Source organism: Molossus molossus, unplaced genomic scaffold (assembly GCF_014108415.1).
Source record: "Molossus molossus isolate mMolMol1 unplaced genomic scaffold, mMolMol1.p scaffold_m16_p_1, whole genome shotgun sequence".
Taxonomy (NCBI): domain Eukaryota; kingdom Metazoa; phylum Chordata; class Mammalia; order Chiroptera; family Molossidae; genus Molossus; species Molossus molossus.
This window is the reverse complement of record NW_023425344.1, coordinates 225,320,173-225,332,289: the sequence shown is the minus strand read 5'-3', so window position 1 is coordinate 225,332,289 and position 12,117 is coordinate 225,320,173. Positions and strand designations below refer to the sequence as shown.

The 12,117-nt window shown below is 44.4% G+C and overlaps 1 protein-coding gene across 2 annotated transcripts in view; it reads right to left on the bottom strand.

The window, feature by feature from the left end:
- The window catches only part of RGS6 (regulator of G protein signaling 6), a 492,828-nt gene that overhangs the window by 265,547 nt on the left and 215,164 nt on the right, over nucleotides 1-12,117 (bottom strand). The window lies entirely within an intron of this gene.

Genomic DNA, 12,117 nt, shown 5'->3' with positions numbered 1-12,117 from the left:
AATAAACATATTGCTTGTGAGGAGAGAGAAATCTATTATTACCTGATACCTACTAGTGGTTTGACAAGATCACTATATGGGAAAACCTACATTTCTAATCTAAAGGATTTACAGAGATTTCATAAGGACTAATGTAAGGATCGAACAGCTAGAAAAGAGGTGCAATGAGGCATTTCTGCATGTTAACAGTGTTGGCCACACTTTGATAGGCCCACAGCATGTTGGAAAGCTGGGATCACATCAACAGTAATAAACAGTAGATCTCATATTCTCAGACCCCAAGCTGTACCCCCTAAATTCTCCTCCACATTATTCTAGAACTCTCTAGGCTTTCCCCACATATGTGCACCAACACATCTCGTCCAGGAAGCCCGGGCCCAGTGCAGCATGCCCTGGTGAGTCTCCACTGCCCTTGAAGATTCAGAGGGGCTGACCAACTGCTGCTCGGCAGTTACTAGGGGCCTTTTCCTCTGCCACAGTCACCTCGGCTCATCCCATGAGTGGCTAGAATGCTAGGAGCAAAAGCCGTCTCCCACTGTCACGCACACAAGTTCTAAGATGTCTCTCTTTCCCCACTGGGTTCACAGAACCAAACCGTGCTCAAGGGCCACTTTGGGCAGCAAAATCCCCAATAAAAAGCACCAATGAGAGAAGAGGACACTTATTTACAGCTGAAAGCAGCAAACAGAGGGTCTTGTTCATTTTCACTGGGAACACGCACACTGAGTGGCTCAGATTTCACCGCTCTGTGCACATGGGCAAAAGAACATGGAAGCCCCTTAAGGACTGATTTGGGGGCTATATATGAATGTTAGTGAGTAGTGCATTTACAGATATAAAATCTGAGAGTGATGAGGATCAAATGTACAGGGTGTGGCAAAAGTAGGTTTACATTGTTCATGTAGAAAATAATACAATAATCAATCAATACTAATATAAGAATAAACTGTTTCACATCCTCATAACTAACTGTAAGCCTATGTTTGCCCCACCCTGTATTATTATCTTCTCCATTTTACAGATGGGGAATTTCTAAAAAAAAGGAAAAATTAACAGGGCGGGGGGTGGGGGAGAGGGAGGATGGGAAAGAGGAGAGGAAAGGTTTGTAAGACCTTTTCTTGAGGGAACATCAGTGTTTAACATCAGGAAGTCCTTCCTACTGCTTTGTTTTTTTCCTTTATTGATTTTAGAGAAAGAGGAAGAGAGAGATTAAAAACATCGTTGAGAGAAAACATTGATTGGCCGCCTCCTGCATGCCCCCCACTGGGAATTGGCCCACAACTTGGGCATGTGCCCTGACTGGGAACCGAACTGGCGACCTCTTGGTGCATGGGTCAATGCTCAACCACTGAGCCACACTGGCCAGGCCTTCCTACTGTTGAACTTACTTTTGACTGACACTTGAGGCCTGTTCTATGCTTCTCTGCCCACTGCCAGGACAGAATAAACCTGCTGATCTCTGTGTGCGTGTCGGCACTCAAGTCCACTGCCAACTTTGAAGGAAACTAGTCCAGGGGGTCAAGTCGTACTTTTATGGCAGAACTAATAAGCACTAGCACTAATAGGCTCCCCATGGGCCCTGGCTTTTTAGAGTGACAGGGTCAGCACAACACACTGTGGTCACAGGCAGAGACGCCTTCGGAAAGTGTCATCTTCATGTCGGCCTTGGTTTGCATCTGTGATGTGCACAGCGTGAGGCCGCCCAACATAGTCAGGACACACTCAGCCGTACTCGCAAGGCAGTGCTCATTTATTCAAGTGGTTGTTTATTTTTTATATTTTTAAAAAATCAATACATATATTTGTATAAGCTATGACATTTGCTTAGGCAAATAAAAACCATAAACCAGTAACAATAGCTTTACATTTTCCAAACTCTTCAGAGCTTCCGAGGGCTTTCTTGTTCACTTTCTCTTTCTTGAGGCCTTTGTTGTGGTTACAAAGCAGAAAATCCAAATAGCCATTTTTTGGGACGTTTTCCATTCAGGGCAAAACCGACCTTTCTACCTGAACGTGTGATCATGACAGTCTTTCTGCATCTGAGCACAGTCCTCTCAAGGGCTCAAAGGGCTCTGCTGCCCCACCGACAGACATTATTCCCATGCATTTATGCAACTCGGATCCCACACTGCTTCCGACTCTGACACTGGGGCACACGCATTCCGTGTCTATTTCAATAGCACGCACTGCCACAGTGGCTAGGCACTTGGACGAGTCTGCTGTTTTTACAAGAAAATAGGAAAACAGTGAAATAAAAAAGGTTGGAGCTAAGGCCTATCTGTGGTCATCTCCCTTGGCAAGCAGAGCGGGAGGGTTAGAGTCAGGTCAAACTGTCCCCAGTAAAAGGCGTCAGTCATTTGGAATGTTTTTTTACCCCTGACAGAAATAGGTCACCTCGGGACACTCCAAGTTGGCCAATTAGAGTCAAGTCCTTGTGAAGCAAGAAATAAGAGGATAGATACTGAGCAGAAAACTTCTCCCCTCCCAAAGGGGGCAGACCCAAATTCCTGGAGAAGATTAACACATCAAAGCCACTTACATGAAATCTACCTCCTTCAACCAAGGACAACTTGCAGGCTCCTATCAGGGTGGTGACGTACTCTGCAGTTATTATGCAAACTCTGGCTGTATTTCATCTGTACTAATGCCCAGCAAAATACACTTAAAAAGAACACAGGGCAGGAGAGCAGACAGATTTTGTCTACATTGAAAAGGACTCTTGGTCTTCGTCTGGCTCAGTGAGAGAGAAATGGGAGCAGGCGGTGACGTCTGCTTTGATCTGTGAAGGAGCAGAGGCAGGAGCCTTGACAACATCTCCAGTGTAGGCTCTGGAGTCAAAAGCACTGGATTCAAATCACGGACACCCTCACCAGCTGCTTTAAGGCCAATCCCCTCTTTGAAGCCCATTTCTTCCATATATATAAAAGAGACGGTAACTATATGCAAAAAGATTGTTCTAAGGATCAACAATATGATGTTTAGAAAGTGGCCAGAACCTCAAAAAATTGGGTACAAATATTCATTTTTATTATTCGTAATCACTGAAATTTCTTTCATGGGGAACATTTATATCTACTTCACAATCCACTCCAAATAACTCACACTATCGGATGTTTTAACACCCTACAAAGACATCCTATTAGTGTTAAACACATTAATAGGATGTTAAAACATCCTACCGTTCATTTGTAGTGTTGTTATTTGTGGTATTAAATATTGATACTGATTGCAATAAATGTGTTATTGAGAGGTCCCGGATATAATCATTCGTGTTATCAAGAGCTCTCTCTGAGGGCATATTGATAGGATTAGACCTGTCACCAAATGAAGCATGTCACTAACAGAAACACTCAGATAGGTAAATACATGTAAACATGTTGAGGAGAACTATATATTCGTGCAAACGGTGCTTTGTGCCAGTGGAGGAAAGTACGTATTTTGTTGGACTTAGGCACAGAATAAACTTTGCCAAACAACAGAAAAGCAAATTGGACATTTTTGCATCTGCTCCGTAAGAAACCCAAGATGGACTACATAGAGGAATAGACCTCAGTCATCCTCTCCTGCCTGTTGTTCCAAATACCTGTGATAGAAATGGCCGAAGTTGACTTGTAGCTGCTACATAATGAGTTTAATATGTACTCCAAGGAAGGCACAAATGAATGATAAACTAGGTAACTAACAACAATTATATCATTTTAATGGTTTCCCCTGTGTGTGTGTGTGTGTGTGTGTGTGTAGGTAGGTAAGTAGGTGTAATACTTCTATTATATAAACAGGTAATCACTAAATGCCACTACTTTTATGAGTTTATCAAATACCTTAAATAAAGTATTTGTAAGCATCACGGACTCTATAAATTACGTGCTTCATTTATTTACTAAATATTTGTGGAGAGCACGGTAAAAGACACCAAGATGAATGAAGTCCAGTCACTGCCCATAAGAGGCGACATGGAGGAGAAAACCTGACCAGGACCACAGAGAATGTGTGTGATTGGGCTGCACAGACACAAGATGTAGGGACAATACATTTGCTTTTCATTTGAAAATCCCTATCAAAAGCAAACCTCTCACGCTAATGTTACAGAATCTACAGAGGGTACAAACTGACAGAAAATATTTTAAATGTGTAGACTGCAATAAACCATCCCATAAGTCGGCGGTTTTCAACTGGTGTGCCGCAAGACTTTTTAAAACATGCAGTACCTGACTATAGCGTCAAGACCACTGAGCTCTTTGTCCTCAGATTGCCAAATAAAAAGAACAGCAACAGCCAACACAACAGCCATCCAAGTGTGAATGAATCAAAATTATACCTATTTGTTTTTGTCAGATAGGCAAAAAATAATTATATATGTATTTATTTATTTATTTTGGTGTGCTGCAGAATGTTAGTAATTAGTTTATGTGTGCCATGAGATGAAAAAGGTTGAAAATCGCTGCCATAAATGGTTAGATGTTTGCATATAGGTTAGGTGTTTGCATATAGGTTATCTAGAATATTAACCGAGAGCTGACCCAACAAAAGCAAATATATCTTCTAAGATGAAGGGCCTTCATTCCCAGCGCCTGCCTCCCACACCCGTCCCCAAGGCACACGCTGTTGCATAGCGGCAGCTCAGATTCATAGGAGAAGGAAGAGAAATTCCTCACATTTAATTTAAATGTAAGCACGCTTGTTCTGATATTTCTTTTCTTCTTCGCATTTAAACGTCTCTGCAATCTCTTTCTCTACTTGCTGCATGCCCCCTCCGTTTCCAGGTTTAGTGTATTATTTATGTCCTTTAAACTACACTGCCCTCCCCCATCTCATTGTAAATTGATGTACTATTTATGTACCAAATCGGAACTAGGTGTCCTGCCTCAAGGTTAAAGATTCATAATTGTTCTTAGTGAATGAATGATGTAGAACCACGGAGAGCCAGACAGATATAAAAGCGTACCTGCAACTATGCCTATATTATTATGATTATTTATGGACCTACAGTGCAAGTAACAGGGCAGACCCAGAGTTCATTCATCACACAAATTATACAAGAGGCTACACTAGGTCTTGGATCTACATGCAGGAGAGATGTACGTTGTGAATGTAAAAGACAGAAGAGAGTTTTGTAGAGACAGAAGCAATTCAGCCACTTTGAGCATTACAATGCACTTGCCTACGCCGGGCTGTCTTCGTCCCCGCAGGAGTGGAGAAAGCCGCTGAATACTTTATATCGTGCACTACTTAGCTTGACCTCATTTTCAGATGACATACAGTAAGGCTACCCTCGCAGATTAAACAGAAGAGAATTTTTGAACCTGTAATTAATAGTATATCTGAAGGCCAGGAAGAATGTATTCCCAAAATCATAGCCACAAAATCATTTACCTTTGACCTACATGGTCTCCATAAAAAATTATGGAAAATTTGCAATAATAAAAATGTGGTTGAAACCCCACACCCTGGTTGGGTGGCTCAGTTGGTTGGAGCGTCATCCCATACACTAAAATGTTTCGGGTTTGATTCTCGGTTGGGGTGTATTGTATGGGAGGCAACGAATTGATGTTTCTGTCTTACATCTCTCCCCACCTCCCTTTCCACTCTCTCTAAAAATCAATAAAAGCATATATTCAGGTGAGGGTTAAAAAAATATACACGTGGTTTAAAAAACTACTAGCTTGGTCCACAGCAAGTAGACGAAGGCTACATTTTTCTTTTACTCACATATGACCTGAACAAGAGACAGAATAAAAAACAAACAAACAAACAAAAATCAGCAACAACAACACTAGATGATTTACTGAAGTGCTTCAAAATATGTTTTGTAAAGTTCTGTTAACTCTTGTTCATGCTAACCTTTACCAAATACAGTCACTGGCGGGTTGCCCCAGGATGGATTTTCCCTCTTAGACACCAGAGCGGTGCTGCTAACCTTATCTTCAGTGTGTGTGTGTCCCTGATTTATTCCTCATGCCTTTGAAAACATCATCCCCATTTTAATTTGCTCTCATCTGCACCAAGTTTCCACACAGCCTCCAATGTGGATGGATGTTCCTGTCCAGAGTTCCCCAGAAAACCCCACCCACTCGCTCTCTCGCTCAGTGAGTTAAAAAGCACAGTGGGGCTGGACCGCACCCCAGAACCAACCTAGCATTTTACAAGTTGTTTTTTTAAAATACATATTTAATAGAAAAATAAGCAGTACATTTTCTGAAGAAACACATTTAGTAAAACACTCAAGCCTCACATCAAACCGGAGAGCACAGTTTTCATTCCGAATTGCTGGGAAAAGCCAAACTGAACCGTAACGCCAGACGAGCAGAAGGCAACGACTCTCAGCAATTCTTTCTTTCTTTTGGAGCTAAAATGGTCACTTAGTATAATCCGTGAACACCCACATTTATTCCTGACAATCATTTTATTTGTATAATAAAGACAATGGTTGGTAACTCAAATGAATGGCAATGTGAGCTAAAATTACGCCCTATATTAGGCACACAGAGGGCACTAGGACGCCCCGGTTAGAAAATCAAGAACCTCAGACGGTTAGCAGAACTATAAAGAAACAGCTTGCTTGCATTCAAGTTAAGTGAGAACCGGGTTACTTTACCATATCGTCAAGATATTTTCAACACGCCTCTTGCAAATCGATGGAAGAGGCCGGGACATAGCACATTGCACTGAAGGACTCAGCTCGGCCCTGCTAAGCCACGTTCTATGGCATTCGTAGGTTTCCCAAACCCGACACCTGGAGGCTCAAATCCCAGCAGTGTCAATTCAGCTTTTTATGCTTCAAAGGCAGACACATTTAAGGAAGAAGCAATTTGCTCTCTTGCAGAGCTGTGAATGATGGCAGAAACGAGTGTCCTGTCAGCACCTGATGTCAGGAAGGCTCTGGCTTTGAACAGGGTCTGCACAGCAATTACAAGCGTCTAGATCAAAACGTCAGGTAACAGCCTTACAATAACTACCCAGCAAAGCAAATTATTTCATCTGCTACTCACCTGGTCATGGAGGTCAAGAATGGATATTCCCATTTCCCACAATGAACTGACCAGAAAGATCCAACAATGGCTTTCTAAGATGTGAGTCATTAAAGAGGGACAAGCAAAGCAGAGCATTTCTCACTGACGCAGCTCTGTAGAGACGCTAAAGGGGTCCATTACAGTGCCGCATCTCCATCCTCTGACCAGACTTCCCAAATGAAGAGCGCCCCTGAATGCACCCAGAGGTAGAGGCTTACGAGACAGGAGGTTCCCCTTGCTCTAGCTACCTTGGCTATTTGAAATACATGGAATAAATTTTCAATGTTTAAAATTAATGATGAACCGAAACATGCCTCAGGAGAATAGACTCGGGGCATTTCTGAGACAGAATCTCTCACGATAGCCCACTGAGTCCATGATAACCTGAGACAGACTTTTTACAAAAAGAAGCAAGAAAGGCTACGTATCTTAAGACTAAGATCAACGTTGCCGCCATCTGTTTTTATAAAGTGTTATAAGTGGATCCACTCAACCAGGGCATCCAGTTTATTCAATTAAACAAACATTGCTTGAGCATCTTTTCCATCCCATCCCTACAGCAGCTGCTACGTGGAGGGTGCCAACTCATGATTTCTGGTTGCGAAGAGTTCATTTCCTGGAGGACGCGTGTTATGTGAGCCCTGTGTCCACCAGGATGGCTCAGATGACAGCAGAGACGGAAGGCACTGGCGTGGAGCTGATATCCCCAGTTCTTGGCGTTTTGGTCACTGCATAACTAATGCGGAAGAAGTGAACCTGGCTCGTGATTCTCTCGCCAGTGAAAGCCCAAACTTCCTGCGTAACTTCCCATTCATTTCTCACCACCGATTCTGCAAATCCAAGCAATTACGAGCAGAAAAATGACCTGCAGGAGAAGCAACACAGAGAGCACCTGGTTTATCAGAACAAACCCGTTTACAGTTGTGTTCCGACAGTGGTGCTGGACTGGCATGGAGCCTCATGTAGCTGTGGTTCCTGGACCTTACTGTGCATTAGAACCATCTGCTGGGCTCATGCAAACACTGGCTGCTGCCCCCGCCCCCGCCCCCGAAGCTTGACGGCCTCCTGCTGACTCAGGAAGCAAATTTTAAGAATCACCGTTATACTAGAGGATTGGATTCACAAGGAACCTACAAGTAAAGACTCTTCAAATATGGAGTTAACAGCACAGTGGGGAGGGGAACAGCTAGGTCATACAAATTGGTGCTGGAAGGGGTCAGTACAATATTTGCCCTAATTCCTCTGTGACCAGAGACATGCTCTATATGTAGCAGGGGCTCAGAGACAGTTTGCCTTTCCTGTCCCTGTCATGAAGCTGTTACTGCTAATCATCAGTGCTGCTACCTACACCTGTTGGGGATATCTACTAGTTCAACCAACACTGAACCCTCATGTGCCAGGCTCTGCTATAAACTGAGTAGTGCATGCTAGCTCAGGGGGGCTGGGTAGACATTGCTGAACAGCAAATCTAGCCTGATAAGCCTCTTTAACCAAGCCAGCAGGATTTGAGGGATCCCAGAAGGCCCACCACACCTGGGGCCAGCACTTGGATGCAGATTAAGCATGTATTTCAGCCCTAGGAGAGGAGAGGAGGAGATACACTTGCATAATAGGATAAAAGAGCTATGCTTGCAGTTTTAGGAATAATCTGTTCCAATGCTAGGGCTATTTGTCCTTTTCTTTTCATTTCTCAAAGTAGCATCTTATTTTTGCAAGAAATAGTTTTGGCCAGACTTCCATTTTATAATTTTCTGATTATTTTTATGACAGAGCTTCTCTTAGCTTTTAGAACAATGAGCTGAATTCCACGTGACCAAATGTGAAATAAATATTCAGGGATTAGATTTATCGTATTAAACTTACAGGAGGGACTTTCCCCAAGATCAGATCAAATCAAATCTTTCTTGATCTGTTAACACGACCACAAGTGCAGGGCTATCTTCTTTTAAAGCTGAAACCTTAAACTGTTTATAGAAATTATGAAGACCTTTCCCCTTTAAAAAGTTCTGTGGTATTACCTGAGATGTTCACCATCAATATTCTGTCTTGCTGCATATTCCTGCAATTCAGGTAATTTTTCACCAGGTGACAGTAATGCATGAGCACCTCTCAGCCTTGAGTCGTACTCCCATAATGACTTCCAGCTTTCTCTTTATTCCATACGAAGGGTTTGTATATACCAGATATTAAACTAGGAGCCACGAATAGAAAGATGGACTGATACAGCCCTTACTTTATCTTGAATATAATTCTTTATTAAAAATAGCTGAACTTCTGCCCTGGCCAGTGTGGCTCAGTTGGTTGGAGCATCGTCCTGTAACCGAAGTTGGTCAGTTCAATTCTGGGTCAGGGCACATACCCAGGTTCTGTTCCTGGTTGGGGCACATACAGAAGGCAACTGATCAATGTTTTCTCTCACACATCAATGTTTCTCTCTCTCTCTCTACTCAATTAAAAAAATTTTTTTAAATAGCTAGACTTCAACAAACCATAAAGACAAGTTGTAAAGATATTTTGATGTAGCCCAGCCGGTGTGGCTCAGTGGCTGAGTGTCGACCCGTGCACCAAGAGGTTGCCAGTTTGATTCCCAGTCAGGGCACATGCAGGAGGTTGTGGGCCTGATTCCCAGTGGGAGGCATGCAGGAGGTGGCAAATCAATGTTCTCTCTTATCGATGTTCCTATCCCTCTCTCCCTCTCCCTTCCTCTCTCTCTAAAATCAATAAAGAAACAAAAAATTTGAAAAAAAGATATTTTCATGTAGCTCTTAAAAGAAAGAAGTAGAGCCCTGGCTGGTTCGGCTCAGCAGTTAGAGTGTCGGCCCACGGACCAGAGAGACCCGGGTTCGGTTCCCACTAAGGGCACGTACCTCAGTTGCAGTTTGTCCCTGGCCCCGGTTGGGGTGGTCTGGGTAGCAACCAGTCGATGTGTCTCTCTCACTTTGATGTTTCTCTCTCTCTCTTCCTCCCTCTCTCCCTCCCACTCTATCTGCAGATAAATGCAAAAATGTCCTCAGGTGAGGATTAAAAAAAAAAAAAAAGAAAGAAGTAGAGCCCGATTCGTGTGGCTCAGTGGTTGAGGGTCGTCCCATGGACTGAGAGGTCTGGGTTTGATTCCTGGTCAGGGTACACGCCCGGGTTGTGGGCTCAGTCCCCAGTGGGGAGCTTTCAGGAGGCAGCTGATCAATGTATCTCTCTCACGTTGAGCTTTCTATCTCTTCCTTCTTCTCTAAAAAAAATCAATAAAAACATATTTTTTAAGAAAGAAAGAACTAGAACTCTGTGAGGTCTAGAACTTCCCAAGCAGGAGCAGGTCAGGATGAATGGCCTCTGGGAACATGTACTGATTCCCAGGACTCGGGGAGCCCCAGGACCAAGGGCCTTCCCCCCACTGCCACAGGAAGTTGGGCTCTTTGAGTGGAGGCAGCGAGTGCTGAGATGTCACAGGTGTGGGCTCCATCCAGGGGGCTGTGGATTAGCAACCCCTTTGGGACCCATCGTATTTCTCCAGCCCCCTCCCCTCTTGGAGGAGGGTCATTTCACAGCCCTGCTGGGCAGCAGGAAGGCTGGGGCTGAACTGTCTCCTCCAGTCCCTGAGCTGACAGGCTGTGGGGGAAGCAACAGGAGCGTCTTCTGGGAGTTTCTGACCCTCTTGTTGATTTGGTCCAAGTCGAGAAAGGAGAGTGAGGTCTGTGCCATGTGTGGGAGTGGGCAGGGGCTGGGCGACCATGGCGGCAGAGAAATGCCAGGAAGGGCTCAGACAGCTCAGTGTGCAAGGTGCTGGCTGCAGTGGCCATCACCAGAGCTACTCTGTGACTAGATGAGCGAGGGAAAGAAAATGGTCTGCCTACCTATGTCCACCTGAGATGTGTTTTCCAGTGAGTGAGACCAGCAGCCAGCAGACCAGCCAGGAGCACTGGCTGAGGACGTCAGAGTTGGGGAGGAAACGGACTGGCACCTGTGGTTGGCTCGGCACTAGGCTGTCTCTGGGGGTTTCCTGCTTTTCTGTCCATGCACAAGCCGCCCCCCATGCTGCTCACAAGAACCTTCCCGATCCCCCTGCTTTCAGACACCCTGTGACTACCTTTGTCCTGAGCAGAGCGACGGAACAAACCAGGCATAAAGCCACACCTAGGCCTACCTTACAAGGCACAATTCCAATCTCAGATCCACAACTAAGAGAAATTAGTGCCGGTGTCCACCAAAACACGCACACGGCATGTTCGCAGCGGTTTCATTCAAAGGTGCCCAGAATGGGAGACAATTCAGATTTCCATCAACTGGTAAATGAAGAAACAAATTGTAGTTCATTCATACTGTGGAATTAGACACAGCATTAAAAAGGAAAAAAAGAAAAAAACACCACACACATTACTAGGACATACAACATGGAAAAATCTCATACACATTATGTGACGGGAAGAAGTCAGACACAAGAGTACATATTATATGACTTCATTTATGTGAAGTTGAACGCTAAGGACAGGCAAAATTAGTCAATGGTGGAAAAAGTCAGGAAAAATGGTTATCTTGGAGAGATACTGACTGAAAAGGAGCAAGAGGGATCCATTCAGGTGGGGCAGTGCTCTATATTCTGACCCAAGTGAAGGTTACATGGGTGTGTGGGTGTGTGTGTGTGTGTGTTCACTGGACAGAAAATTAGTGCACTTTATACTTTCAGCCTCTCATATTTTAAAATACTGTTTCTTAGTACATTTTCAGACAGAATCAAATATTTTCATTAACTCACCACTGTTCACAGCCCTGAGCTGGCTCTTCCCCAGCCTCCTGCCCCACTTCCTAGTGTCTGACTTTCCAGAAGGCGTCAGGCTTGCCCTTCATTCCTTCTTGGCAGCTAAGAGAGGAGTCTGGTGTGTGGGTACAGGCATGTCAGTGGAAGCAGACCACAGCACAGCCGGCTTGTGGCCATGTCCTCCGCCGCCCCGTGTGCCAACTGGAGCCCTCGCCCCTTTGGGTGGCTCTGTTTCTGTGGTCTGTGCCCTCTGCTCGGGTGGTTCCAGACCAGGTCTGCAGGCTTCACCCTCAGAAAACCTAAGTTAAGGAGCAGAAAGCCAGCCTCCCCTGCTCTCAGGGCCTCCGACGTGCGTGG